General features: G+C 41.4%; 2 pseudogenes; both read right to left on the bottom strand.

Moving 5' to 3' along the window:
* Nucleotides 1–1,254: 1,254 nt before the first annotated feature.
* On the bottom strand, nucleotides 1,255–2,439 carry LOC139733611 (V(D)J recombination-activating protein 1-like; annotated as a pseudogene).
* Nucleotides 2,440–12,613: 10,174 nt separating this feature from the next.
* LOC139733610 (uncharacterized) lies at nucleotides 12,614–19,648 on the bottom strand (annotated as a pseudogene).
* Between the last annotated feature and the right edge of the window lie 4,688 nt (nucleotides 19,649–24,336).

Below are 24,336 nucleotides of genomic sequence, written 5' to 3'. Positions count from 1 at the left end.
TCAATACACCATGCCTTAAAACATAGCCACGGCTTCTTGAGGATGGATCAAGTGTAGTTGAATGTGATGCCTGTGCCCACAGTTCTGACACCCAACATGATTGCAGCCAATGAAGACAATACGCCTCATTTAGATAATGGCAGAACACCATCCTTGAAATCTGCCTTGTCCCAAGTTGCTTCTCTGATTTTGTCCAGGAAAAGCTGATGTTTTTTTGCTCTGGTCTGTTTCACTGATAGATTTGTACAGAAGTACAAAGTATTTTTTGAAGTTGACAGCCCCCTGCAAGCCTGTAGAAATAAGAAGTGAATACACTCAGGGGACCAAGGGATGGCACACCACTTGTCAGAAATTGGTATACTAGACAAAAAGGCAGAGAACAAGCTAGTCTTCCCACATCCAGCAAAAAAAAAAAAAAAAAATTGTGTATAGCCACATCCACTACAGTTGTACACTTTCTGCTTTTCAGTATGTCTAATTTCTGGCTCCTGATGTAAGTCAGGGTCTGATTTCAGCATTTCTTGCGAATCATTAAAGTTACAGCACATGTGTCCCCATTTGTGCATCGACAGCAATAATCGACGTACAATAATCTCTTTGTCTTTGAGCTGCTGTGTGAGCAGAGGCATGTCGACATGGTACGTGTTCACATCCGGTGAATATATACAAATTTTCTTGCATGCTGTTTAGCAAGCATGAAACCAAACCTGACTGTCACTTTCTTCGTAGTTCGATGCCAAGTGGGGCGCTGGTGAATCCCACTTTATCACAGCCAACAGCAGAAGAGTCTGCATCTTTGTTGTCAAAAACACCAGTAACAATCATAGTCTGACCAGCAGAAAAAAAAATAAATCCTTTTTCAGCTGAGGTATTTCACAACAAAGGAAATTCACCAACAATTGCTTGCAACACTGGTGTCACATAATCTGTTGTGCTGATTTTTTTATTTGTTTGTCCGGTCGGGATTTTTGTGTTCATTTGTTTGTTTGTTTGTTTGTTTGTTTGTTTGTTTGTTTGTTTGTTTGTTTGTTTGCTTGTTTGTTTGTTTGTTTGTTTGTTTGTTTGTTTGTTTGTTTGTTTGATTGTTTGTTTGTTTGTTTGTTTGTTTGTTTGTTTGTTTTTGACAAAATGAACCACACCAGACATGAAAATGCATAAAACATCTTAACCATTGATAAAACTAACTAGATTGGACAGTTTGTCAAATACTCACTTAAGATATTGTCAACTGCACATGCCTTATTATAATGCAGATTAATAATTCAGATTTCTGAATTTCTGCAAAACAGACTGAAGGGCAGCTTTCCTGTCGGCAATTGCTGATGAGTTCTAGGAATATGGCCTCATTCTCCTCCTTAATCATATTCTGTGCATAGTTCCCTGGCATCATTAAGCGTGGGACCAGGCCAAGGGACTCTCGGAGATGAATGTCGAGCCGTCTCTCGGCATCCTCAATGTATTGCTCCACATCAGCAGATGCTTCCCATTTCTGAACACCAGCCACTTCTCTCACAATTATTTTTTTGAGGAACTGTCCCAGGTTGATGTCAGCATGTGTTGCGTCAAGGAGTTTGTTCTCGGGTTCAGATGTAAGTATCGGTTTCCGTTTGACCCCCTTGCCCTCTGTTGTGAGTTCATTGCTTGTGAGTTTGTCTGGATTGGAGATGATGTAGTTGGCTGTGTCTGTTGTGTCTCTGAGTGTGCGGGTGATTTTGAATGATCCGAGCTGCCTCTTGGCCGTGCTCTCTGTAGCGAAGCAGAGTGTGCAGATGTAGTTTGAGCCACTCCCTTGTAGTCCCCCCAGCGATCTGTCTAGCTTCTCATCTATCATGGTATTATATATGGTGATGTAATGGATTCTTGTAGTGCTGCCGGCATATACTTTGATGGTGTGATGATGGAGCAACTTTCTCTATGGCTCCATGCGGCGCAAGAGAAGAGTCGCAGTGGATGGAGAGTTCTCATCACCAATGGCCTCCAGCAGTGGTCTATTCACTATCACTGAGTTTGGTTTCTCTTCCTCAAACACAACTGCTGTTGTGTTGTCGCTCAGCTTCACCTCGCACTTGAGGATGACAAAAGACGCCTGAACGCCTTGTCGGGCAAAAATGTGTCTGCCTTAAATTTCTGAGCTGCCACCTCTCCCATTCCATCTGCCCCATCTTTTATGGTTGTATGGTATAACGCTTTGACGAATCCTTCCCTGACGCTCTCGTCGAGTCCCTCCAGAGTCTTCGCTACAGCCTCTGCGTAGCTCCAAGCTACTCCCGCATAATTTGGTGCGATGAATTCCTTCAACTCACTTGCCTCATTAATACGATGAGGCTCGTAGGTGGCGTGTTGGACGTTATCATCGAACGCAGCTAGTAACTTCACTGGTGTGTGGTGACTGTAGTTGCTACTGTCCATGAGGGCGAATCTGGCATCTGTACTACACATTAATACTGAATGGAAGGCTCAAGATATTTTGGAACCTATACTGTTTAAATCCTCTTACCGAACTACTGGTTTTCTATGCTTTTAAAAAAAGAAATCAAGGTTACCTTCAATGTAAGCTGGTTCTGCTGTACTTTAGGAAGTACAATGTGTGTTGTATTCATACCATTCTGTTGGTAGGCTGTATGTATGCTTATTCTTGACATTCAGACACCATTCTCATGACTGTTCAATGCATCACAAAATTTGATGTCGCATTTTTGTTATATCTGTTCAGAAATCATAAGTAGAGAAACTCTTGAGATTATATGTGACCCTGCACCTCAAAACAAACAAAAAGTCGCCAGACATGAATTTTTAGTTCAGACCATATTCTGAAAGAGCAGACTTTAAGCTTTAAAATGATGTATAACTCAAATCAAATGGACTCTCCTAACCTATATAAATATTGGAAAGAAAGCACAAACTCAGGAAAAGTGTGAACTGAGAAAAGAGGCTCTGAAGTACAGTGTCTATTTAAGCGCTTAATCTTTACCAAACCGTGCTGGCTGTGCGATGAATGGGACAAAAAACAGGAAGTAAACCACCAGGGAAACAACAATGAAGAGATTATCAGATTAAACTGAAATTAAGCATGCCTCATTAACACATTCTGTTCATAATTAATGCAAACTTTCAAAACAGTAGCACTATCCTTTCGAAAGTTATTAGAGTTGAAAGTGAGTAGTGTGGACAAGGTTTTTCAGAAATGAAAAAGGGAGTCTAAAGACACACCTAATCACACTATTCTACCAAAAATGTTCAAGATAAACTGCTAAAAAAAAACACACTTTCCTGCCCGTTTTATGATACCAAATTTTAGCATAATGTAAAAGAAGACCCGCTCTTTCAGAAAATATGAAAAAGTCTAGTTCGGCTAGGTTGACCCATTTTACTTATTTTCAGTCCTCACGCAAAATCAGTGTGTGCGACTTTATGTTCGTTTTGAGGTGCACGGTCGCATATATACTGTACATGTATATGATATGGGAGATTGTGGAGTAAAGTGAACGCTTGCTTAATGGCGGTACACATGTACACTGATTCACTGAGTCCTGCATGCATTTACTTCTTGCTCAATTCTTTTCGTAAGCCCTTTTCTCCTTTGCTGGTTGCTTTTCCCTTCTTTTTCTCCAAAAAGAGTTTAACTGCCACTCGAAATCTGATGTCGATCCAGTAATGAACAAATTTTCTGAGTAGACCATCACCATCAACTAACTTGTCTCCATGAAGAGCATCCCACATGTTACACACATGTTCATTTGAAAGTAGCTCATTGTTCAGTATCTCCTTCATGGGCTTTGACCTACCCTCCACAAGCAAATCATCCGACAAGTGCTTCCTTGCTTGAATCTCCATTGCTTGAAACAATCTGTAGCACCTGTCATTAACGACAAAAAGTCCTCCACGATTTTGTAATTGTGTCCATTCTTTTGTGTAATCTAAGAAAGAGTCTGCATCCATGTCATCGCCTTTCACTTTCAGAGTTGCTAGAACTGCCACATTCTCCTTTGCACTTTCAGTCGACATGTTGCTGTACTTCTTGTGAAGAACAAAAGGTATAAATCGTGCAATGTAGCCTACCACTTCTTGGTCGTGTGTTGTAAACTCCTGTTCCTGAGTGGTGACTTTTTCTGTTCCACCAAAATTTCTTTTTTGGATGACCTTCTGCAAAAGTTCTGTCATTGTCTCCTGCAATATCATGTTCGCCACAAAGTCATCAACATCATTTGTGACATGCTCCTCATAAAAATGTTTCCACTCCTTCCAAACCATGTCACTCAAACGTACTTTGTGGAAACTCTTCCACATTTCAGTGTTCGCTGGTGCACCAACAGGTAAATTAGCCCCACTCTCCACAACCTTCCATATTTCCTTCAAAAGGAATGAGGACAGTTGAGCCATCATTTCCACATTGTTTAATGCAGTGGCCAACGGCAGAAATTGACTCCCCAATTGGTGTAGACAACACTTGGGAATTTGGACTGCACATGGAGCTCCTCAGCAAAGCAACGGCATCTTGTAGAAGATCTTCTAGGCTAGTTGGCATGTCCTGAACTGAAAAAAAAAGAGGAAGTATGAAAAAAATATATTAAAATATTTACAAAATGTACAGTTTTTTTTCCTATATACTAAAGTGAAATGTGTTTGCCGATAAAACATGTAAAATGTAAATGCTTTTGGTCTTATTACTGAGTATACCAACAAGTGATCTCTTTATTCCCAACTTTTTATTTATACTTTGAAATGTACAAACATACCACTACCACCACCACCAAGGAGGTACAATTTGTACTAGGCATCCTCTTTGCTAAATTTCTAAAATGATACACTGCAGTGTAACACTAAAATACTAAGGTAGTTAAAAGTAAAAAGTCTAAGCAATTCTCCATATCGCATATAGCAAAATATCGTCCCAGAATGCATTGCGCAATCAACATTGTGGCTTTTATGCAGTCAGCTTAAATTCTGGTTATGGCCAACGCGTTACGTACGCAATGCACTGCACCGCAATGCACTGCACGCCAACGCACAGTTTCACTTGCATCGGTAGCGTCTGCTCAACATCGGTCACGCAAATTTTACCTTTTCAGCGAGTGTCTTTCTAAAAGCTATTAATCATGGATGATCGCGAAAGATTTTAAGAACATGACAGTTCCTCAACTGAAGAAATATCTTGTCGAAAGGGGTGTGCCTTGCACTGGAAAACGATGATTTGAGTTAGAAAATCTCGCCCAAAAAGCCGCAAAAGTTTATCCGGTTTTGGAGGAGTGCGACCACGCAGCCTCCGAGAGGAAGCGGCGCAGAGTGACTACAGCGGACGGCTCAGTTCGCGATCTCAACACGAAAGCAGTGACATAGACTAGGGACTTGAAACAGTTACCACCCGTTCGTATTAGCGATGTTTACGCTTATCTACTCATTGACTGTGGTTGGACATATGAAAGAATCAAGAAGCATAAGTGTGATATCTACACAAAATTCTCACTGTTGATTCTCCAATTCGGTGAATTTGCAGCAAAATAAGACTCAATCGGGTCAGGCGAAATGCGAGTAAGTATACGTACGTGTTAATGCAATGAAAGCGATGAATAAGTGTGTGGGACGCTAGCCACGCCGCTGCACGCAGCGTGCATGCATGCATAATAGCGCGCGGAGCGATAGCTGCAATCGGAAGTGGGGTTGACTGCAAATTGCTCCAAAATACGCCGATTAAATTAGTGCGCCGCCAACGTTGGTTCTTTTATAGCTATATGCGATATGGAGAATTCTATACACAATGTATTTCACAGAGAGAGAGAGCAGAGGCATGCCAACATAGTACTTGTTCTTATCTGGTGAATATATACAAATTCTGTAACATGCTGTTCAGCGAGCATGGAACCAGAGTTTCTGTCACCTCATGTACACACTGTCAGTCAGGGTCTGATTTCAGCTTTTCTTGCAAGTCATTGAAGTAACTATACAAGTTTGTACATTTGATTGCATTTTTTGCAATAATAAATCATTGTAAGATTAAGTCCAAAGCAAGTCATTAAACATACCTAAATATAACATTGAAAAGCTGCAAACCACAGCAAAACGTACTTGTCTCCAACTACACCTTTGTATTTCTTGCATGCTTGCTGGGCTGTTCTGTCTCTGGAGGGCTCTTTGGCTTCCAGCAGGAGCTGACTCTGTTGGAGTGGTCGTAGTGACCGGCTTTGTGGGGCATTGCTGGCTTGGGGCAGGAGGTGGCTCTGTGTTCACAGAAGCTGAAAGTGGCTGAGATCCCTTGTGTTTGGAGCATATGCTGGAAAGCCTCTGACTTTCTGCCCTTTTGATCCAGGTCTACTTGTGACAAGATTTTAAAAACGAGTTTCGAGATATATCGCCGATTTAGTAATAATGTTAAATTCTCCCTGGTCCTGGTGTCTTATGCCTGTGCAGCTTTCATTTAACCGTAAATTAGAAGGGAGTTTGAGGGCTTGATATGCGTCCCGACTTGTGGCAAATTCCGCTTGCAAATCCTGCTTCCCAGATTTTACACCTTGTTGGGCGCAGAAGCTTGTCGACGGCCCGGCGGTCAGGGCCCCATTATCTCCGACCCGAGAGCCAGGTGGGAATGCTTCCTGTGTGGCCTGGTCTGGCGAAGTAACTATTGCCTCATCGGGCTCCTGGTGGGAGGACTGCGAAGAAAGACGTGTAGAGGAGAGTTTCTCTACTATAAGGCACAAACTATCAACCTTTTCCTACAATTTGCTAATTTTCTCCTTCATTAATGGAAGACGAATGTCTTGTCCGTGAGCTTGCACAGCACAAGAGTGACAATGCGCGCACTGCAGTGTAGTAATAAAAACACGCAGTGTATGCTAAGATAATGGCGCGAATCAAGTATGCATTGTCATGTATATTGATGAGCGCCCGCTGTGTGGGCGTGTCTTCCCAGACTACAGCTGGACAGATCTGGTGTTTTGTCCTCCTTTTTGATTTTCTTTGGTGTCCACAGTTTTCGTAGCTCAGGTGGCATATACTTGCGCACACTCCTGCTCATCACCGGCGATACACATCTTTTCACTTGTTGTGAAATTTCCGCCCCCAAAAGTTCCTTGCCATGGCAGTTGAGATGTATTGAGCCCCAATTGGACAGGGTAGTGTCATTTCTCAATTTATGATTGTTGTGGTCAATTCTGATGAATTTGCAGTCAGTCCATTCTGTGCACAGGGATTCTAGTTTAATGTTAAAATACAAAGACTTTTCATACAAGTCTTGGCAGTCCCACCTAGGGATAATCCGGGAGAATATCACTGTTGCATTGACATAGAGACTGCGAACAGATGAATACAGGTCCACATAAGACGTTTTGTCCAAATTCCATACACTGCAAGCTAAGTTGTTCGTGCCAACATGGATAATCACTACATCGATGTCACTTTTATTAGAGGTTGTACTAATTATGTGGTCCCTAACAGTTTTGATTCTGGCACAAGTCAAGCAGGTAACTTCGAAATCCAGAAACTCTTCGTCAAGATATTCGGGTAATCCTCGAACAATTGAATTGCCGATGATATGAATCTTCAGTCGGCTAGAGCTATATGATATAAAATGAGACAAACAAAAAATAAAATTAGCACATGTCTAAACAAGAGATAAATATCATCATAATAAAAGAATGTATCTATTGAAATAATTGTGCATACAGTAAATCAAATCTCAGAGAGTCAGATGAACCAAGGAATACACTTTGTAACTACCAGACATTTTTAAAACATTTTTACATTGTAAATCTAGTGTTGGTTGTAGTCTGTAGACAAGGCCACTTCTCAAGAATATCACATTAACTGGCAGAGTTTGTTAGAATACCAGTGTGGCACATTAACTAGAAATCATGTAGAATCTATGTACATCAATATCTAACAGAAAAGCCAGTAGCTAAACACTATTACAGTCAACATAACTCATTTGATCTACCTCAGACCCCCTTACCCCCCCCCCCCCCCCCCCCCCAAAAAAAAATAATAATAATAATAATAATAATAAAATAAATAAAATTGTCTTTTATATAAAACTTCCTTTGAGAACTTTAAAACTGTCTATATGCCATAGTCTAAGACAGTAAGAGGGAAGGCACAAACTTGAAAACCTGAAAACATAAATTTAAATCGAAATAAGAAATAAAAGGACATTTGGGCCTGGCATTTATCCATTTATAAAACATGCACTTATGCTCCTGTTTATAAAAACAGGATGGAACTGGAAGTAATATTCGTCACAAAAACATTGGTACATCCTAAAATGTTAAAATGCTAGCATGGACTAGGAATATAATTATATAATATAAAATTATCTGTGCTTTGTATGTAAACAAAGCTAAAGTAGATATCTAGATATCGATGTAGATTTCTAGATAGATCTCTACATTTTCTAGAAGATATTGACCAGCCTAGAAGTGCAGGGGAGCAATTGTGCCTAATATTTGTATTCTGCTAGGCGCAGACATGCAAAACAAGCAACCAGCTGGCTGAGCAGACTTAACTTCAAGTTATTTGCTACAAATTGTACAGTGATACCGTGGCCGACTATTTCTTACAGAACAGGACATCTAATTGTACATACGGGACTACGGTCAATGTGTTTGCGATCAAATCTTGTCCCTGCAGAGACAAAATCGAGTCAAGAATTCTCGTTAACATAAAGGTCATGTGACCCTACATGCATACAGTTAACATCACAAAACCAAAAATTTTGGAAATTTGCTTCGACTTTGGGGGCAACGTTGATCACTTTGTTTATTTTTGAGCCCAAATGAGTTTGGTATCAAAATTTTTGCTGGTATCTCATCTCTCCAAGTGACTCACATTTAACACCATTGGATTGGCATATGGGTCAGGATCCAGCAATGTATCAGAGCATGTCAAAAATCAGCTTTATGCGCTACCAGCTTCTTTCATCCATCGAATCTCCCTCAAAAAGTGTCAGATTTGGCACTAGAAAGCATGGAATTAATTGTCTTTTATTGGACTGCAAGACTTACCCAGACATGGCTCCGGATACAGGTTCATGGCTGTGTAATAGCGAGCGATCTTGGGGATGTCTATTTGGCGTCCACAAAAAGCCTCGACACCAGGTACATGCGCAAGGGACTTGGGCATAGAATAAATCCGGTGGACTTGCTTATTAGCATACGATGCTGCGGACTGACTGGACACCAGCTTCCACAGTCAGATGGTCACCTGTATGACGTCACAAAGTGGTGCCAGGGGCACTTACAATGTATTTCTACATTGTTTGCATTGTTCCTGATATCTGCTCCATAGTGACCCTGAAATCTTGGAGTCTTTCAGTTTGTCCTCTGGAAGCCTCTCAGCTGCTGATTTGCAAGCAGCACAGTAGTTGCTTAAAGGACCTCAACATCTATGACACGAGACTTGCTACCTGCAACTGAAAGGGTAGTGCCGATGCCGTTCTTACTACGAAACCCCCTGCGTTGCCAGGTTCCGTCACATGACACTGTCACTTTATCTCCTTCATTAGCTACCCTTTGCTCAAATGCTGCTGTTCTTATGGGTTCATCTGCACGTATGTTTTCATGACCTTGTGAATTTTCTTGAGATGTAGTGACCAAGTACCTGTGCTCATTAGGTGTTCGGAGTCTTGTCGGTTAGCCGGTAGTAACCCGGCCCTTCTTGGACATTTGTGGCAGTCACTAAAGTTCCAGCCACCAACCCCATCATCTTCGCCACAACCTTCTCGTGTTTGGCATCACAGAAAGCCTCCACCACTTCATCGCATCCTTCACCAATAGCCGCCATGCGACAAAACAGCAAGCCCCCTTGCTTCCTCCTCATCTCCGCCCTCTCCCACTATTTGAATTGCTTTGTATCGCGAGCACTCATCTGAAAAAAAAAACCAACAACAACAACAACTAGACTTGGAATTTGTCAACACTGACAAATTAGGTGATCCGATCTATTCGGAAATCAATGATTTGAGTCTTGATCCAAATGGGCATGACCATACAGTTTTCATCTGAGTTTAGGGACATTGGTCGTGTGATGTTTGGATTCTCATTTAGAAAAGGGAGTCAGACCTGCCATCTTTGGCACCGAATTACAATGTACGTATACACTAACGAAGATACAGAATGAAGTATATTTGACCTCTGACCCAACTTTGCACACCCAAGATGGCGACGGATGGATGGACGGACATGGGCAAGGCATACAAATAAACCACAGCTGTACCGGTATTTGAAAAAAAAAAAATGAAATGTAAACCTTTCTTTTATCTTCTGTGCCAAATCTTTCCAGTAGGCCCTACTGTACAAACACACAATATACCCGTACACTGTACACGTACCTGTAACGGGTTTCACTGCTTTGTCAGTGTTGATCTATAGCAGTTACATTTGTACTAGCTACCCATATGCTTTTCCACCCTCTTTGTCCGACACCCAGTAAGTGCTATAAGTTGTGTTGAGTACCTTGCTAAGAATAGCTGTTGGGATAGCATTTACTTGTCCTCTTGTCAAGGTTTTTTACAGCCTTCCCGCTGCAATTGCATTCTGAAAGTTCCTGCGGACTCATCAATTGCATTATGAATCTCTTTCCGAAATGTGCTGTAGCAATTGAATGTCCCATGAGCATTTGATTTTTATTTACGTGCGTTGTTTTCCAAATGCTTCCTTGTCATAGTCTTCCTCTTCTGAGTCTCAATCTGACGTGTCGCACTCCTGCGGCATTTGGTGTCTTAACATGGCCAGCGGCTTTCCACTTGGCCTTGGTGGGGTAAATGTGGGGGAGCATGAAATTGATATTGCTGGGCTCACAGCCTCTTTCTTTACTTCCTCTGGGTATATTCTAGTTGGACTTTCTGTCTTCCGGATCACCTGCCTTGCTTCTGTCGCAGGCTTTCCTGCGGCCTGGCGTACTGGAGATCTAGACCTGGGCCGCGACCAAGTTCAGGAATCTTGTTGATCTCCTTCGTGTTTCAGGCGAATGTGTCGGTTGAGATTGTTAGACCGGTTGGTCTGATAGGGGCACCTCCTGCATTGGTAATTCCTGGGAGTACCAATGTTGTGTGATTCTTGGAGGTGTTCAAACAGTTAATACTTCTCGTACTTAACCCATGGAAAACCCATTCACCTGAGTTCCTAGGTTGACACGGGGGACGGCTGTATTTGTTCATAGCCTCTCCGTAGAGTCACTCCTGCACAGGAACTGTGGTACCATCCATTGCACCAATCACACTGTGTCATGGAGGTGCCGTTATCTGGTCTACGGCAAAGGCAATGGAGGTTATCTTCCCAACATTATCGCAGCCAATGAAGATGATGTGCCTCATTTCAATAACGGCAGAGCACTACCTTGAAATCCACCTTTCCCAAAGTTGCCTTTCCGATTTTGTCTAGAAATAGTTGATATCTTTTACTCTGGTCTGTTTCACTGACAGATTTGTACACCTCAAGTGGAGATCTTGTCGGTCTGAATGCTGAGAAGTATTTTTTGAAGTAGACAGCCCCTGCAAGCCTGTACGAAAGTAAGAAGTGATTACACTCAGGAGACCAGGGGCTGGCACACCACTTGTCAGAAATTTCCATCCCAGAAAAAGGCAGAGAACCAGCTACACATGTAGTCTTCCCACATCCAGCAAAAAATTGTGTATAGCCACATCCACTACAGATATACACTTTCTGCTTTTCAGTATGTCTAATTTCTGGCTCCTGATGTAGGTCAGGGTCTGATTTCAGCTTTTCTTGTGAGTCATTCAAGTTACAAAACATGTGATTGCTTTTGTGCATAGTCGACTGTACAATAACCTCTTTGTCTTTGAGCCTCTGTGTGAGCAGAGGTATGCCAACATTGTACATGTTCAAATCCGGTGAATATATACATATTCTCTTGCATGGTGTTTAGCGAGTGTGGAACCCGAGTTTCTGGCACCTCATACTCACACTGTAAGTCAGGGTCCGATTTCAGCTTTTCTTGCGAATCATTAAAGTTGCAGTACATTTGATTGCATTTTTGCAGTAATAAATAATCCTAAGATTAAGTCAAAAGCAAGTGATCAAACATACGTAAATATAACGCATGGGAACAGAAAAAAAAAGGAAAGAAAAAGTGAAAATAGTAAGAGAGAATGGATAATAAAACGAACAGTAGGTAAAGGAAAGATTAAGAAAACAAAAATTGCAAAAGTGTCACATGGATAAAATAGATACAAAAATTAATTAGAATTCAAGTCAATATTAAAGGTAGAAAGAGATAAATATTATCATGTGATATTTATACTTATCTGAAATAACCCTTCCCATTGCATATAATTCTACACAATATCACACATGAATGATTTGTAAGCAGAACTCGTCATATTCAAAACAATTCCATTAATCTAATCCTGAGAGTAATGAATATTGGGCAGCACTCTTTGATACTAGAAGAGAGAAAAAAAAAAGAATAATAAAGTGGGCCTATGTAAACCGGAATTACATGAACAAACTTACATTATGTCCATAGATAATTTTACCTGTACAAATAATACAAAAACAAAACAAAGTTATTACTTAGAATTGTGTTTCTCCAATCCATGCTGGCAATCCACATCTTGGTCCCTTGAGGCAGGCAGCAGAACTGGGAACGTCTCCAGGATTTCCTTTCGTCAAATGATTTTTCCTTTGTAGAAGTACTGGATCGTCTTCCTCTCCTGCATGGTGGCCAGGATCTTTCCAGGTGGAATATTTTTTACGTCCCTTCCAGTAGGAATCTCCACCTCCTTTGGGATGTGGGATGGGTTCTCTTCGGCCGTCTGTCGGTCATTTTGAATGGGGGAAGGGGGAGGGGATGGAGCTGGGGACTGGGCAAGTATTGGCGGTTTTCCAAATGCTTCCTCGTTGTAGTCTTGCTCTTCTGAGTCTCAATCTGACGTGTCGCACTCCTGCGGCATTTGGCGTCTTAACATGGCCAGCGGCTTTCCACTTGGCCTTGGTGGAGTAAATGTTGGGGAGCATGAAATTGATATTGCTGGGCTCACTGCCTCTTTGTTTACTTCCTCTGGGTATATTCTAGTTGGACTTTCTGTCTTCCGGATCACCTGCCTTGCTTCTGACGCAGGCTTTGCGGCAGCCTGGCGTACTGGAGATCTAGACCCGGGCTGCGACCAAGCTCGGGAATCTCGTTGAGCTCCTTTGTGTTTCAGGCGAATGTGTCGGTTGAGATTGTTAGACCGGTTGGTCTGATAGGGGCACCTCCTGCATTGGTACAGTCATTCCTGGGAGTACCAATGTTGTGTGATTCTTGGAGGTGTTCAAGCAGTTAATACTTCCTGTACTTAACCCATGGAAAACCTATTCACCTGAGTTCCTAGGTTGACACGGGGGACGGCTGTATTTGTTCATAGCCTCTCCGTAGAGTCACTCCTGCACAGGAACTGTTGCACCATCCATTTTACCAATCACACTGTGTCATGGAGGTGCCGTTATCTGGTCTACGACAAAGGCAATGAAGGTTATCTTCCCAACATGATCGCAGCCAAAAAAGATGATGCACCTCATTTAAATAATGGCAGAGCACGATTCTTGAAATCCACCTTTCCCAAAGTTGCCTTTCCGATTTTGTCTAGAAATAGTTGATGTCTTTTGCTCTAGTCTGTTTCAATGATAGATTTGTACACCTCAAGTGGAGATCTTGTCGGTCTGAATGCTGAGAAGTATTTTTTTAAGTAGACAGCCCCTGCAAGCCTGTAAGAAGTGCATACATTCAGGAGACCTGGGGCTGGCATACTGCTTGTCACTAATTCACATACTAGAAGAAAGGCAGAGAATAAGCTAGTCTTCCCACTTCCAGCAAAAGAAATTGTGTTTAGTTTCATCCACTACAGATCTACACTTTCTGCTTGTCAGTATGCCTAATTTCTGGCACCTTGTGTAAGTCAGGGTCTGATTTCAGCCTTTCTTGCGAGTCATTCAAGTTACAATACATGTGATCGCATTTGTGCGTCAACAGCTGTACAATTATCTCTTTGTCCTTGAGCCACCGTGTGAGCATAGGCATGCTGACATGGTATGTACATATTCATATCAGGTGAATATTTGTGTGAACAAATTCTCTAGCGCGCTGTCTAGCAAGCATGGAACTAGAGTTTTTGGCACCCCATACGCACACTTGTTAGTCAAGGTCTGATTATAGCTTTTCTTGCGAGTCAGTCAAGTTACAATACATGAGATCACATTTGTGCATCTTTCATAGACAGCTGTACAATAATCTCTTTGCCTTTGAGCTGCTGTGTGAGCAGAGGCATGCCAACATGGTATGTTTTCATATTGGTTGAATCCAAATTCTCTTGCGTGTTGTTTAGCAAGCGTGAAACCAAACCCGACTGTCACTTTCTTCGTAGTTCGATGCCAAGTGGGGGCACCGTTGAATCCTACTTTGTCACAGCCATCGGTTAACCTGACATAAGCATAAATTAGCTGAAACCTCAACTTGTTTAGCAATGCACAGCAGATATATGGCTTTAATCATACCATTTGGTAAAATTGCCGGTGTCAAACTGTGTGGTATTATATCAAATGATCCATACTACACCAAATTCCTAAAACTTGACATACTCTGCCACATTATGAATAAAACAGATTTGAAAGCAATTAATTTTGAATTATCACGTGACCATCGCCATGACGCACACTATAAAGCAACGGGAAGAAAAAAAAAATGAGGAGCATAGTTTGAGTGAAGGAAGAGGTGGTGTTGTGTGTAGAACAAGGGGACAAATTTGTTCTTTGTTCCATTGATGGCTTTCACATTGTTTCTACGGACTCCTGTCCGAAACATCTTCAGTGCGTGTAGAAATGTGAATGTGATTTGCTGTATATACAGGTACAGCGTAATTGGAACTCTTAACTTCTTCCGACCACTCCCAGTATCCTTCAACTGTTGGGTTCTTTTCTTCTGCTTTACGCCAACGCACAAATGGCATCACGAGTTCCAATGAAAATGCGCCATACACAAGTGTACAATTTCTAGCAGATTCCATGTTTTGTGGTGGTCAGAACCTTTCTCACAATACTTTTGAGCTCTATGTGACTTAAAGCCCAATACAAAGGCTATATCGGACAGGAGAATGTCCCAATTCAACTTAAGGAAGCTTCGCGCCGCATTAAGTTCAAAATGAAAGAGTCCGATGATTGGTACTACCCAACCAAACTCACGATAGGGTCGTGGGGCCTTCACTAGACAACAGAAGTGCTTGGCAGAGTCGGCAAAGGCATCCACACCATAAAAAGATAGTTTACACTTGGGGCATTTATTTACATTGTCTATGATGTTCCGTACAATAGAATAAGGGAGTCCATCACACTCTACCATCAGCCACCTCATGAGGCAGCAACCTCTTGAACTCTTCCGAGAGCATGAGTTCACGCAAATCCTCAACGCTTACCGTGCCAGCTGGTTGCAGCCAACTATCAAATGTGATTTCTTGACATTCACTTTTCATTCCCCAAATGGTTGGGATTTCTTGCTTTCTGACATGATTTTTTTGTATGTGTCTGTGCTTCAGGAACCAGTGAGTATGCAGTTAAAATTGCCTTGTTCACTGTTTCATACTGTTGAGCTTCTTCACACACCAAAGCAGCATTAGCATGGCATGGCCTTTCCTTTCAGAGGCTATTTTTCTTTTGCCACTCGCTGCTCTCTGCTACCTGCTCAAAATGTAGAAAGTATCTGTCTACATCACCCTCATGTAAATCAGGAACCATTCTGACGTGTTTTGTAATGTCAAAATGTCCAACACTTACACTACCGTACTTACAATCTCCAGCTGTATGACTGAATCACCTTTTAAAAGTCTACAAAAACTCTGCTGAATTCTCAAGACATGCCTCAATCTGTTATGTGGCTAAATTGGGCTAAAAACAAGACCATCATAATCACAAATAACCCAGCTGTTTGAACAAGACATGGAGGGGCTGAGTGATGTGTGAGGTACAATGTATGCGCCGGGAGCACAAAGAGAGCAATTCGGTTTGTCCTCACAAAGTCGATCACTGGAGTACTGATGTGGGATGCATGGCCATCATTCAGTAACATGACATATTCATCGTCTTAACTCTTCGGGAAAGTGAAGGCAGGAAGTGGTCTTTGAGAAAATTTTGAAAAACTTCTCCATTGCTCCAGCCATTTTCAGACATCATTATCTTAGAACCTGGTAGTGATCCATTAAGGAGTTCTGGCTTGCTGTTCTTGCCTTTGAAAACAGTGTGTGGCGGCAAAGCCATTCCTGCAGCATTTCCCCAAGCTAGAAATGTTGTGGTGGCTATTCTCTGTAATGTGATGGAGCTTGCCTTGGATTTTTGGGCTGCACTGACAACCTTTGGAGGTTTTATGTTTCACATTGAGGTTTGTCTCGTCAGCTGCCACCACGCAATAATGGAAGGAACAAGGGATGATCTTAACTCATATAGTAACAGGCTTCTTTGTGTTCATCCAGCATTGGTCTCAATCCCAGGTGTATATTGTATGAGACACCAGATGACACCATTGCACTTTAACCACCAGTAGGGTATACCTACACGACGTCATTAACTGGCGCTGTGTTTATATTACTGTAAATGGGCTCGATAAAGTGTCGACATCATTATGATATTGGTAACATCACATTATTTGATTACTGCTTGTCTATGGGGATGGGAGAAACCACTGAGTTAAGAAGTTTTGCTGTCCCGTGGCACGATACGTCAAGTACAGAGCTAGCCAGTCTGTCGGTCTTGGATCTGCCACATGCAATGCCATTATAACATTATGATTGATGAGGCTTTCATGGCCTTCATCAGCTCCCAAGATTTTTCCTGCTCTACCATTGATGCTGACAGTGAAATCAGCTTCTGCGAGATGACCAATGAGTGAAGTGGGCATGATGAGAAGGTTGTACAGATGCATGCGACTCAACTTCAGATTATACATCGGACGATCAAATACATGAAATAGATAGTGCCTGTACTGTCCTGTGAATTTCACCACGGCCAAGAGTTCCCTCCTGGTCACGCAGTACTGGCGCTGTTCTTTTGATAAGGACACACTTCCATAAGCCACCGCCTTCTCTACCCCTTCATGCACTTGGAGAAGTTCTGCCCCCAGTGCGTAGTTGGAGTGGTGCGATATTCTTGAGTGCTACAACCCTTAAATTCCAGTTCACTGTTCGTATGCAGACCTAGAGTTGAATGTATTCCATCATATCTCTGTTGGTGAAGTCTCACCAGAATTTGTAGGTCTCATCTTCTGACCCCAGCTTGCAAGCTAAGGCCTGCATCTTTTGTGTGCAAGAAGCTGGTTAAGCTGAAGAGGGATTGACTTAACAAAGAGTATGTAGTTGACACTGGAAGATTGCTTCCCAGGCATTCATGAGAAAGCGATGAGTCCAGCAAAGATTTTAACAAAGAGGAAATGAGGAGAGTGTTACACCCTGGTGATGCTTCTTTGCCAAATCTTGAAGGCCTGCGTAATGATAATAATAGTAATAATAATGGTAATGATAATAATAATGATAATAAAAATAATAATAATAATAATAATAATGATGATAATGATAACAACAATAATAATGCTTTTATAGAACATACAACGTTCCCTAGATGCACTTTACAATAACTCTTACCATTTTCCAATATCATCGCATAATTTAACAAATTACATTCAAAATAATGAAAATAGGTGTAATCCTGCAACACACTGCATAAACTATAGTTCCCACTATTCTATGGAAGATTAGTGAGGACATCTCATCTCTTGGAGATTTCTTTCCCAAAGCTTCATCTGGTTGCAGTTTGAAGTCATTCAAACTATGGTTTATCTGTGCCATGATTATAACGTAAATCAAACAATATAATGTTGTCAAAATATACTTGAGAAGTTTTTCTTACTATTATTTCAGGCCGTTCTAACTAAAATGAAATGCATACAAAATATAGAGGTTGAAATACTGAGGGGCCAGATTTACATCAAAGTGCTTTAGTCAGCATGCTATAATCTGTACAGTCTACATCACTGAATGAATGGCAGAGATTTGTACTTACACATATCAGCATGTTACAGACATCTTTGTCATTTCCGTGACATATTTCTGAACGAATTAGTTGGTGTCAAAAGTGCGTATAGATATCAATGAGTAGTGAGACAGAGCGTGTTGAACCAAACAGTTACAGAAAAAATAAGAAAAGAAACAAACAAACATACTCATATACTTGCTGATCGATGGATGTGCATCAGTCACCACCTCAGAAACTATCAGCCCATCCTTCTCCATTTTGGCCTGCCCAGCCTTTAAGGCAGTTGCCTCCATGTTCAGACTTTTCATACATTGTATCCACCTCCCTCTTTTCGACAAAGCCAACATGCAGTACGTCGTGACTGTTGTGTTCGATGAACGTATATGTGCAATATTGGGCACTATGCCCTGGGGAGTCAGTACGGGCATCTCCTAGAAAATACAAGTAAAGTTAAGAAATGGAACAGATACACCATATTGTTACTGAAAGATACAAATCCAGTCATTATTACATTAATCTGTTGAAATAATTTCAACTGGCATTATTTTTTAAGTGCAGCACTCCCCAAAGTCAACTTATCATGTTTAATCTCCCGAAGTCAACTTATCATGTTTAATCTACTAAACTGTGTGCACTTTTAACCGTGGCACAGATAATTTAATTTTTTATTTCAATTAAAAAACAAAATTTATCAATGGAGACCAAATCTAAATTATTATTTTTTTTTTTATCCCTTATCATTTTGATGAAAATTAAGTCAATATTGGACGAAAATATTGGCAGAAAAAATGTCATTCAGGCGGTCACCATCGATTCCTCAGTACTCATGTACTCACAAGTCACATACTAACGGCCCCGAACATATATGTACATGTACGCCAAAGCTACAAACAATGTTCCAGTACTTCCACATCCATGACCGGTCATGCCAATGGCAATGCATGTGGTGGCAATCATGGAACTTTGTTACTTTGTTGCTAACCTTGTTCGGGGCAGGGAGTATGTGTACTATCTTCAGAATGAGTGATTCATAATACATATATCCAATAGAGTCTAATGTATGTAAATTTAAGAAATGAGTACACTCTAGATCTAGTGATAAACAACTTATACGCTGCTACACATCCACAACCAGCTGAATTTACTTCTCCAGAACTACAACACAACAGCCATGTTAAATATTTATCAGCGGAGTGTCGCTGCTACGGCTTCACTTTACCACAAATGTACACAAAGTCTGTGATGTCAACAATTTTCCCAACTTTTTCTACCATTCTACCAACCATTTCTACATGCTCGTCAACAAACATACGATAGCCATGGTCTGACTTATGATGCTTCAACCTTTGCAATGACCACCGACATTCCACTGTTAAGTACGCAAAAACATCACCAAACGTGATTGATGGCATTTCCTTCAAGTCACTAGTCCACTGTACTGTTTTGCCATTCAGATCCACTACAGAGCCGTCCTCCGCGGCAACACGCCGTCGCTTTCGCTCGGAAAGTTCGTGGTCACAATCCTCTATTTCATTATAGAGTTTGATGGCCTTTTCGGCAAGAGTCAGAAGTTCTTCCCAACGCTTTCCGTAACAAGGTATTCATCTATCAGACAAGATTTTCTTCAGTTCCGAAACCATATTTTGATCCATTTTGGGGTGAACTGTAACTGAATTTATTTGGTCGATGTTTGCAATGCGAAAGCATTTGAGGCTGGTCGCTGCAGTGTAGTTTGAAAATAGAAGTAAATTTATATTGTTCAAAATGACGGTCATAGAAATAAAATTAAAATATATTTGCAATAAAAAATAGTTTTACTTTTATTTTTAGTCAGTTTCAGTAAAAACTAAATGTAAATAAAACAAACCCATTATATTTTGTGGGAGTTACGCTGATTGCCATCGTTTTCCATACGCTAGCTATAGCTGACATGCCACTTATGCAGCGCGGTATGTCGCGCATGCATGCAGCACACGGAACCGACGTGTGTACATAGCAGACGCCGTACTGGAAGTGGGATTGACTACCCGCTCAGAGGAAAATTATCTCGTCTCGCGAATTTCGAGGTTATCGGACCTATTTGGGGTAGCAAGAATTACAGAGATGCGGCTATTTCTGATTGTTATAGAGACCTCTGCAGAATGCATTGATTGCAGTCACTGCCTCCTTCTCTGCCTTCTGCTTCTCCGCCATCCTCACTCCATATACCTCCACCATCTTCCTAAACACATAACTTAGGAAGCGGGGAGGTATTGGGCGAACCACCCTCGATGAGTTGGGATTTTGGCACCCATAACAATTACAATATTTGAGCCTCTCTGTGCTCATAAGCTTGCAAATAAGATTTTTGGCAAAATTTACCTGTAGGAAGTGGATACATTCAGAAGACCTGGGGCTGGCATACTGCTTGTCACTAATTCACATACTAGAAAAAAGGCAGAGAATAAGCTAGTCTTCCCACATCCAGCAGAAGAAATGGTGTTTAGTCACATCCACTCTGTACACTGTGTGCTCTTCAGTATGCATAATTTCTGGCACCTTGTGTAAATCAGGGTTTGATTTCAGCTTTTCTTGCGAGTCATTCGAGTTACAATACATGTGATTGCATTTGTGCATCAACAGCTTTACAATTATCTCTTTGTCTTTGAGCCTCTGTTCGAGCATAGGCATGCTGACATGGTATGTACAAAATTTGTACATATTCATATCAGGTGAATATTTGTATGAACAAATTCTCTTGCATGCTGTTTAGCAAGCATAGAACCGTAGTTTCTGGCACCCCATACGCACACTTGTTAGTCAAGGTCTCATTATAGCTTTTCTTGCGAGTCAGTCAAGTTACAATACATGTGATCACATTTGTGCATCTTTCATAGACAGCTGTACAATAATCTCTTTGCCTTTGAGCTGCTGTGTGAGCAGAGGCATGCCAACATGGTATGTTTTCATATTGGTTGAATCCAAATTCTCCTGCATGTTGTTTAGCAAGCATGAAACCAAACCCGACTGTCACTTTCTTCGTAGTTCGATGCCAAGTGGGGGCACCGTTGAATCCTACTTTGTCACAGCCATCGGTTAACCTGACATCATAAGCATAAATTAGCTGAAACCTCAACTTGTTCAGCAGATATGGCTTTAATCATACCATTTGGTAAAATTACCGGTGTCAAACTGTGTGGTATTATATCAAATGATCCATACTACACCAAATTCCTAAAACTTGACATACTCTGCCACATTATAAATAAAACAGATTTGAAAGCAATTAATTTTGAATTATCACGTGACCATCGCCATGACGCACACTATAAAGCAACGGGAAGAATAAAAAAATGAGAAGCATAGTTTGAGTGAAGGAAGAGGTGGTGTTGTGTGTAGAACAAGGGGACAAATTTGTTCTTCGCTCCATTGATGACTTTCACATTTTTTCTATGGACTCCTGTCCGAAACATCATCAGTGCGTGTAGAATGTGAATGTGATTTGCTGTATATACAGGTAATTGGAACTCTTCACTTCTTCCGACCACTCCCAGTATCCTTCAACTGTTGGGTTCTTTTCTTGTGCTTTGCACCAACGCACAATATGGCATCACAAGTTCCAATGAAAATGCGCCATATACAATTTCCAGCAGATTCCATGTTTTGTGGTGGTCAGAACCTTTCTCACAATACTTTTGAGCTCTGTGTGACTTAAAGCCCAATACAAAGGCTATATCGGACAGGAAAATGTCCCAATTCAACTTAAGGAAGCTTCACGCCGCATTAAGTTCCAAATGAAAGAGTCCGATGATTGGTACTACCCAACCAAACTCACGATAGGGTTGCGGGGCCTTCACTAGACAACAGAAGTGCTAATTGGCAGAGTCGGCAAAGGCATCTACACCATAAAAAGATTAAAAAGTTTACACTGGGGCATTTATTTACATTGTCTATGATGTTCCATACAGTAGAATAAGGGAGTCCATCACACTCTACCATCAGCCACTTCATGAGGCAGCAACCTCTTGAACTCTTCCAAGAGCATGAGTTCATGCAAATCCTCAATGCTTACCATGCCAGCTGGTTGCAGGCAACTATCAAATGTGATTTCTTGAAATGCACTTTTCATTCCCCGAATGGTTGGGCTTTCTTGCTTTCTGACATGATTTTTTGTATGTGTCTGTGCTTCAGGAACCAGTGAGTATGCAGTTAAAATTGCCTTGTTCACTGTTTCATACTGTTGAGCTTCTTCGCACACCAAAGCAGCATTAGCATGGCATGCCTTTCCTTTCAGAGACTATTTTTCTTTTGCCACTCGCTGCTCTCTGCTACCTGCTCAAAATGTTGAAAGTATCAGTCTACATCACCCTCATGTAAATTAGGGACCATTCTCACATGTTTTGTAATATGTCAAAATGTCCAACACTTACACTACTTACAATCTATGACTGAATCACCTTTTAAAAGTCTACAAAATCTCTGCTGAATTCTCAAGGCATGCCCCCAATCTGTTATGTGGTTAAATTGGGCTAAAAACAAGACCATCATAATCACAAATAACCCAGCTTTTTGAACAAGACATCGAGGGGCTGAGTGATGTGTGAGGTACAATGTATGCGCCGGGAGCACAAAGAGAACAGTTCGGGTTGTCCTCACAAAGTCGATCACTGGAGTACTGATGTGGGATGCATAGCCATCATTCAGTGACATGACATATTCATTGTCTTCTCTTTGGGAAAGTGAAGGCAGGAAGTGGTCTTTGAGAAAATTTCGAAAAACTTCTCCATTGCTCTAACCAGTTTCAGACGTCATTATCTTAGAATCTGGTAGCGATCCATTAAGGAATTCTGACTTGCTATTCTTGCCTTTGAAAACAGTGTGTGGCGGCAAAGCTCTTCCCTACAGCATTTCCACAAGCTAGAACTGTTGTGTTGGCTATTCTCTGTAATGTGATGGAGCTTGCCTTGGATTTGTGGGCTGCACTGGCAACCTTTGGAGGTTTGTGTTCCACATTGAGGTTTGTCTCGTCAACTGCCACCACACAATAATGGAAGGAACAAGGGATGATCTTAACTCATATAGTAACAGGCTTCTTTGTGTTCATCCAGCATTGGTCTCAATCCCAGGTGTATATTGTATGAGACACCAGATGACACCATTGCACTTTAACCACCAGTAGGGTATACCTACACGACGTCATTAACTGGCGCTGTGTTTATATTACTGTAAATGGGCTCGATAAAGTGTCGACATCATTATGATATTGGTAACATCACATTATTTGATTACTGCTTGTCTATGGGGATGGGAGAAACCGTCGAGTTCAGAGATTTTGCTGTCCCGTGGCATGATACGTCAAGTACAGAGCTAGCCAGTCTGTCGGTCTTGGCTCTGCCACATGCAATGCCATTATAACATTATGATTGATGAGGCTTTCATGGCCTTCATCAGCTCCCAAGATTTTTCCTGCTCTACCATTGATGCTGACAGTGAAATCAGCTTCTGCGAGATGACCAATGAGTGAAGTGAGCATGATGAGAAGGTTGTACAGGTGCACGCGACTCAACTTGAGATACATCGGACGATCAAATACATGAAATAGATAGTGCCTGTACTGTCTTGTGAATTTCACCACGGCCAAGAGTTCCCTCCTGGTCACACAGTACTGTCGCTGTTCTTTTGATAAGGACACACTTCCATAAGCCACCGCCTTCTCTACCCCTTCATGCACTTGGAGAAGTTCTGCCCCCAGTACGTAGTTGGAGTGGTGCGATATTCTTGAGTGCTGCAACCCTTAAATTCCAGTTCCCTGTTCGTATGCCGACCTAGAGTTGAATGTAGGCCATCATATCTCTGTTGGTGAAGTCCCACCAGAATTTGTAGGTCTCATCTTCTGACCCCAGCTTGGAAGCTAAGGCCTGCATCTTTTGTGTGCAAGAAGCCGGTTCATTGGAAGGGGGATCAACGTGATAAAGAGTATTTAGTGGACACTGGAAGATTGCTTCCCAGGCATTCATGAGAAAGCGATGAGTCCAGCAAAAATTCTAACAGAGAGGAAATGAGGAGAGTGTTGCGCCCTGGTGATGCTTCTTTGCCAAATCTTGAAGGCCTGCATTATAATGATAATAATAGTAATAATAATGATAATGATAATAATGATGATAATAGAATAATAATAATGATAATAATAACAATGATGACTTTAATTGTAATAATGATTATAATGATAATAATGTAGTGGTGGCCAGCCTACTACAATGGTGGAGCAAACCTCTGGGAGTATATCACTCACCTAAACAGGAGCGTTGTCAACCTCCAGCTCTGTAGAAATATCACCGCCCCAGGGCCCAAAGAACTAGTG

The sequence above is a fragment of the Diadema antillarum genome, unplaced genomic scaffold (genome assembly GCF_040938485.1).
Source record: "Diadema antillarum isolate AM-2024a unplaced genomic scaffold, OU_Dant_1.0 seq00000484_RagTag, whole genome shotgun sequence".
Lineage (NCBI taxonomy): Eukaryota > Metazoa > Echinodermata > Echinoidea > Diadematoida > Diadematidae > Diadema > Diadema antillarum.
The sequence above is the reverse complement of the archived record's forward strand: the minus strand, read 5'-3'. Positions and strand labels throughout refer to the sequence as shown.